This window comes from Notamacropus eugenii, chromosome 1 (genome assembly GCF_028372415.1).
Source record: "Notamacropus eugenii isolate mMacEug1 chromosome 1, mMacEug1.pri_v2, whole genome shotgun sequence".
NCBI classification, from domain to species: Eukaryota; Metazoa; Chordata; class Mammalia; order Diprotodontia; family Macropodidae; genus Notamacropus; species Notamacropus eugenii.
Window position 1 is genome coordinate 584,492,696 of NC_092872.1, and position 7,607 is coordinate 584,500,302.

Here is a 7,607-nt window from a genome sequence, read left to right on the forward strand (position 1 = left end):
GCTTTATTTCAGGGTCTAGTTACAAGTGCAGGAGAATTCTTCCTTAGGAGGGAGTGAAGAATCTCCCAAGGAGGCAAAGATCTTACAATAAGAGATTGGAAGTAGAAGTATAAGTGGGGAGAGAGGGGGAGGGGAGAGAGGAGAGAGGAAAAGCGGAGCCTTGTTGTCCTCACCTGTGGCCCCTCCGCCCAAGAGAACTTTCAGGCTTTCCTGATCCTACTTAAGCTCTCCAGCCGCATAGTTTGCATCTGAATACCGTGCTGTTAGGTGTGCCCAGATCTGGGACAATCTCGAGGGCGGGGAGAGCTCTCTCCCATCACGTTTCTCACGGGAAGAGGCGGAAATACACGAGACAGCTCGGTTCACCTCGATTCCCAGTCGTTTCCTGGGGGGTCTCGTGAGAACTCTAAGATTTAGAAGTTCCCACCTTTACCCACCCGAGACTGTCCACATGGAATTGAGCTTCCATCCCCAGCATTAACTAAATCAGATGAGATCTAAAAACCAATTTAATCCCATTCATTCATAAACTAAGTAAACTGAGGCGTGAAGATTTCACTCATGAAGAAAAAATAATGGCAAGGCTAAGACTTTGCCAAAATAGTATCCCCCTACATGTGAAATTTTGAAACATCTCATTAAAGAAAAATAGTTATCTTCTTTTCTGATAATTTCAGTGAAATATTTTTTTCCCCTTAGAATCCTTTGGCGACAGCTCTTTCAACTCAAGTCAAGTCAATTCAAGTCAATAAGTATTGATTAAGTGTCTACTATACTTGTGCCAGGACTGTATTAAGCTCTGTGGATACAAAGAAAGCTAAAAAAGTCCCTCCTTCCAAGGAGTTCACAGTCAAATGGAGAGACAACATGAAACAACTGTGCCCAAATAAGATTGAGATATATATATATATATACATATGTATATATATATGTGTGTATACATATACATATATGCATGTATACACACATACATGTATATATGTATGTGTATATGTATACACATATATGTATATGTATACACACATACATATTTGAACATTGTGTGTATATATATATATATTCACATACATATATCATAAATAGGAGATAATCTCAAAGGGAAATCACTGATATTATGGGGAATTTTAAAGAGACTCTTACAAAAGTTGGCCTTTAGCTGAGATTTGAAGGAAGCTTATTATTCCTAGGAGATAGCCTACTTTTCCAAATATCATAATCTTCAGAATTCATATTTCTATAGCTTTTTAGAGCTTACAAAGCTTCCTGACCACAACCTCATGAGATAGCATTATTTTTCCATTTACTAGATGAAGAAAGTTTCTGATAAATAGATGTATAGAATGATTTTACAAACACACACATATTTATGTCCATGGTAGCCATCTCTAGGGTGGGGAGAAGGAAAAAAGGACAAAAAAAGAAAGTTACTTGATAATTTTATTATGTTTAAAAGGAATAGTAACTTTTCATAATAAATTTGTCGTTTCATGTGTAATGATCATTATTCTTATTCTGTGTTATTCTACTATGTTATGGAAGTATTTGTTTTATTTCTGAAGTTGAGAATAGTATAAAAATAAAATAAAAAAGAAGCAATGTCAGAGAATTGAATCAATTTGCTCATTGCCAGATAGTTTGCAAGTAGTTGAGGTAGGTAGGACTCAAACCTATAGCCTCTGACCCCAAGTCCAACGCTCTTTCTACTATATTATATGATATTCATTAAAAGTGGATGACAATGATGACACACTAAGACAGGTTATTTGCTTAGCAGATGTCTTGGTGGACTTTGAAACTTAGACTCTGCTACTTACCACCTCAGTTATCTTGTATGACTTCTCGTGTTTTTTAGTTTCTTTATAGGGTTAGGTTAGATCAGTGGTTCTCATAGTTAAATCCTTTCAAGGAGTCAGTAAAAAAAAACATCTTTCTTAATAGTACCAATACATTTTACTTTCGAATACAATAAACATGGGTGGATCTAACCTATCAACTTCTTTGGGGTCCTCAATAATTTTGTAAGAGCATAAAGGGGTCCTGAGACCAAGAAAATTAAGACCTGCTAGACTAGATCAAAGGTTCTGATCCCTTTTTGGTCATATGGTGAAAACTTTAGATCCCTTCCCAGAAAAAAAAAAGTTTTCTAAACCTTCTAAACATAAAATAAAATACATTGGAATTCAGAGGAAACCAACCACACTGAAATATGGCCAACAGAATATTTTTTTAAACCCAAATTCACAGTGTTCAAGCTAAGAATTCTTGGACTAGACAGGTAGTCTCTAAAACCCATTCCAATTTTAGATCCTGTCCTCCAAGCTTTGGAAAACTGAGATCAGGCAATTTGTTATCCTATCTCCCTCACCCCCCCCACTTCAAAATCAGGCTAGTAGTGGTGATTAATCTTACTATTCTTATAAAGTATAATTTCTTTAAAAATGTTTATATAATATATTGAAGTCTTGTGATGGCAATATCAAGTCTAGTGTAGGATTCAGGGTAAGTTGGTCTTCCTTAAAGGGGGCTTTTCACTAAAAATAGCATAGCATCCTTACTGTAAGATTATTTAAATTATACCATTATCTCATGACATGGATGACGGAGGCTCTGCTATTTCTTGAAAATATAAAATATTACATTAATTACTATAATTGTTTATTATTTAAGTAATATCACATTATAGGTAGGCATAATATAATCTGTTTCTGTATTCTGAAAGCCTCTTATCATGATAAACTTCCCTTTCACCCATTGCCACCTACTGATTCAGTAAGACTTTACAGGTCAACTTCTGGATCATGAAGAGCCCATTGTTTCCTGCACTAATGCCATATTGGAATGTGAAAGAACACTAGGTCTTTGGTGTACTGCATTCCGCTGGGACCCTTCCAGCTCCAACTCATTAGATACACCCCCGAGTCTGAGAACACCATGATGTCATATGTCATAGCATGAAGTAATTGTGGCAGGCCTAGGCAAAGTGTGATGGAGGGTGTGTGATACTTTGAGAAATAGCTATTGTATTGCTTCAGATATTACTCCCACCATCTTACAGGTAAAATCCCTTATGTGAAATGAAACATCAGTCCTCTAGGCATAAATGTGTAGGACCAAATGCCAAAGAGCAGTAGAATGATTACTCCCCTATATGACCTTGGGTAAGTCACTCAATCTTTTTTGTTTTCAGTCCCATACTTGCAAAACGGTGATAATAATACTTTTTACTTCCTACCTCCTAGAGATGCGGTGATGGCTAAAGGAGATGATGTATGTGAAAGACAAAGTAAATCTTAAAGCTCTATATAAACGTTTTCTGGTAGAGGGTTCCTCAGAGGACATCTCAATCAACATATACCTGGATAGGCATTCTTTCTATCTAGACTAAATCTGTCTCTATCTTCTCCACTCATTACTCTTGGCAGTGTCCTTTAAAACCAAGCAGAACAATCTAATCCCTTTTCCTTGAGATAACCCTTTTGACACTCATGGCCTTTTTGAGTTTTCTCTAGGATAACATTTTCAATTTCTTTAGTAGGTCTTTAGATGGTAAGAACTCAAGGCCCTTCACCAACCTCTAAGATAAATATTATTCAGTCTTTCTGAAACTATGGTGCTCCAAACTTTGGGGCAGGTAATTTACTCTACCAGTGCATATTGGCAGTTGATCTACAGTGAATAGTCACACAGAGTTGTTTGAGGCATTGGAAAGTTAAGTGACTGGCTCAGGATCACAAAATTACCATGTTTGGAAGTGGAATGTGAACCCAGGTCTTGTACTTGTTAGGTTGGCTTTTTTTAACCCAAGCATAAGACTTTAAATTGATCCCTCTTAAATTGTGTCTTAGTAGATCTGGTCCAGCAGCCTAACTTATTTGGATATTTCATTACTACAAAGGTCAAGTGGTTGGATTAGGTTACTTCTAAGTTTCCTTCTAACTTAAATATTGTCATCCTGTGAAGCTAAGGAGTGAATGGTCCCTTCGATGATATCTAAAATACATAGGTGCTGTTGAAATATCAAAGAAAAGACCATTTTCTTAACAAAGGAATGAATATCAGAAACAGCACATTGATTATTAAAATATTCTTTATATAATGTAATTCCTTTAAAATACTCTTATGAAATAAAGAAAAAATTGGCCATGAGCCAGTATGAAATGAAATATACTACAAGAGAAAGGTATATACGAAACAGAATGTTAGAGTTGCAAGAGTCCTTAGTGACCATTTCATCCAACCCTATTATTTTACATGTAAGGAAACTGAGGACCAAGCAATTGAAGTTGCTTACCCAGGATTACCCAGCTAGGTAATAGCAGAGTTAGGATTAGGATGCAGTCTTCTTGGTTTCTACTTAAGGGATCTTGTCAACTTCCCACATCACTTTCCATCCCTACGCATTCTCACCCATAATACTTGTTAGCATGGAGTACCTAGTTCTGAGTCTCTTCTGGTTTTCTATTTATACTTTAACAGTAACCTCCAGGGATGTACATGTAGATGATAAGATTGATGCAGGAATTGACAAAGCTAGATCAGTATTTGGGAGGCTCCAAAGAAAAGTGTAGGAGAGCAGAGGTATTAGGCTGCCTACCAAACTGAAGGTTGTCATGATGACTTCATTGTTATATTCCTGTGAAACCTGTATAGTCTACCAGTGCCATGCCAGGAAACTGAATTGCTTCCATTTGAAATATCTTGGGAAGATTCTGAAGATCACCTGCAAGATAAGGTACTAGACACTGAGGTCCTTTCTTTGGCTAAACTGACAAGTACTCCAAGTCTACTACAGAGAGTGCAACTCCAATGGGCTGGTCATGTTGTTCAAGTGCCAAATGTATATTTACCTAAAAGACTATTTTACAGGTAAGTCATGCAAGACAGATGTACAAATGGTGATCAGAAGAAGCAATACAAGGACACTCTCAAGAACTCTCTGAAGAATTTTTTTTTTAAATTAGATTACTTTATTTGTTTTCAGTGTTCTACAATCACTTCCATATAGTTTAGATTTTCTCCCCTGCCTCTTTCTCCTTCCCTCCTGCTTCCCTACTTCCTCCCTGAGACAGCATACAATTTTTTATAGGTTTTACACATGCATTCCTATCAAATACATTTTTACCCTAGTGATGTTGCATAGAAAAATTAAAACGAATGGGAGATATCATAAAACAAAACTTAATATAAAAGAAAATGGTCTGCTTCATTCTGCTATTGAATTTCATAATTCTTTCTCTGGATATGGAAGGTATTTTGCCTCAAGAGTCCACTGGGAATTTTTTAAGTCCTTGCATTGCAATGAAGTACTAAGTCTACCAGAAAAACTGAAGAACTTTTGAATCAATTGTGAGACATGGCAGACACTGGCAAAGGACTGCCCAGCATGGTATGTCTGCATCTAAGAAGGTGCTGTGCTCTATGAGTGAAGCAGAATTGCAGTAGCTCGAAAGAAACGTGAGATCTCTACTACAAATGTTCATTTGGGACCTATGGTAGAGCCTTCTGAGCTCATGTTGGTCTGATCAGTCACAGTTAGACACACTGTACTTTGACTCAGATGTAGTGATATCATTTTAGTCAACAGCCAGCCAACTAATCAATACTGAGAAGTGATTTGGAATCAGATTAATTGGGTTCAGATCCAAGATTCAGTACTACATGATCTCAGACAAGTAATTTTTACCTTTCTGGGCCTCACTTTCCTTATCTGTAAGAACGAAGGTGTTGGTCACTCTAGGTTATGCTATGGGTCTAGATTTGACTCCTCTGTGGCTCTCTAATTGACATCCTGCTTTTCCCCTGCTTAGTGTTGCTTCTTTGTTTTCTTTTCAGTGTATCTAATGCTCAGAAGAGTATTGCCCAAGGAGGCAACAAGTTGGCAACATGGAGCATTATGGAGTTTCTCAGGTCATGGCAATTCCTGTTTTTTTTTTTTTTTCTTGGTAGTCCCCCCTGTTACCAGTGCTTCCTTATGAATTAATTCAGAGAACTCCAAAGCCTTCAAAAGAGAGCCCATTGCTGATGTGAGACAGACTTGTGTCCCTTCATTCTAATCAAACATGTCTTTATGTTTCTTCTGTAATTGCCTCACTACATTTTCTAGCAAATCCATTGCCTTTTATCTTGCCATTGACTTCTTTTCTTCCTTAGACACATTTATCAATTAACCAACATTCATTGAGTGACTAGTGTGAAGGTAGTGTTCAAGACCCTGTGGGAGATTCAAGGAAAAATAAAATAAGTTTTATAATCAAGAAGATGATAGGATTGTTTTTTCATAAACCCTATTTTGAATTTCTCAAAGTTTATCATCAGTGAAAGCCTCCAGAACATGGCTCCCATGTACTTTTCCAGTCTTATTTCAGATTATTTTCCTTCATGTCCTTGTCATTCTAGTCAAAGTGACCTGTTAACTGTACTCCATACATGATATTTCAACTCCTGCCTCCATGTCTTTGAACTAGTGATAATTGATGGTGTTCCCTCTTCATCTAAAGTGAATAAATATAAATGAAAAAAACCCCACTTACTTAATATTGCTTAGCCCTGTCATGAGTGCTGGAGATATGAATGTAATGGAGGGATAGTCAGTAAGTCCATTCCTTAGGAGCCTGTGCTGAATGCAGTAGAAGAGGTTGGGGGGCCTGTTTTCCTGTAGAATTGTGATGGCATGTAATGGAAGTGCCTTTGAGAGGTTTCAGAGAATGCATGGACATTAGCATGTGGTGGATTGATAGAAGCCTCATGGATTGACTGCAGGTGTGGAACCAGAACGGATGCTACCTTCAAACGGCCTTAGTCATTCTCTTTCTTGGTTGTATCTGTTGTCTTCGTTGGACCCCTTTGAAGATGGTATCCGTTGAGAAGCAGTCACAAAAGGGGAGAGGTCTTGGGTCTCTCCTCCCCTCCCCTTCCCTCCCCTTTCTCCTCCCCTCCCTTTCTCTCTTCTCAACAAATACACACACACATGAATCTCCCATGACCAACATGAATACGTAGTTCTGACCTTGTCAGGAAAGCTACCCAGGTATGGAATCAAGCCATTCCAGGCTGTACAGTGAACCCAGCATCAATGCCCCAAGAACTGAGAAACAACCTTCACCATAAAGGCTGACGGCCCCTGAGAGGAGAACTCACCTAGCAGTGATGCACATTTAGCCCTGAACTCCTTGCAACAAATGCTGTGCAGGGAGTCTGAGTCTATTTGATCCAGAGTGAAGTGGTATAGAGAAGAATATACCTTGGAAGTGTTCAAGGGAAAATTTTGTATTTCTGTTCTTGCTATATCTTTGAAGCAAATATCCCTTTGTAAATATTAATTGATGTTAAGTGGATGTCACTGGCACCATAGAGTGAGAGGACCATTCTGAGAACTGTGCTGAAAGTGTTAGAAAAAAATACCCTAAGGGGTACCACTAAAATCATGAGGGGGAATTGTAGTTGCCTGGCTCTGAATTAGTGGGCCAGAAAATGTTGTTGGTTGTTCTTCATTCTGGAAGAGGACTATGACACCAGGGAAGTGATGGCATGACATGCAAGTGAATTAGATTGAAAGTCACCAGTATCACTTTCTCCTCTGTAGCCATCGTGTTCCAGTGGCAGACATA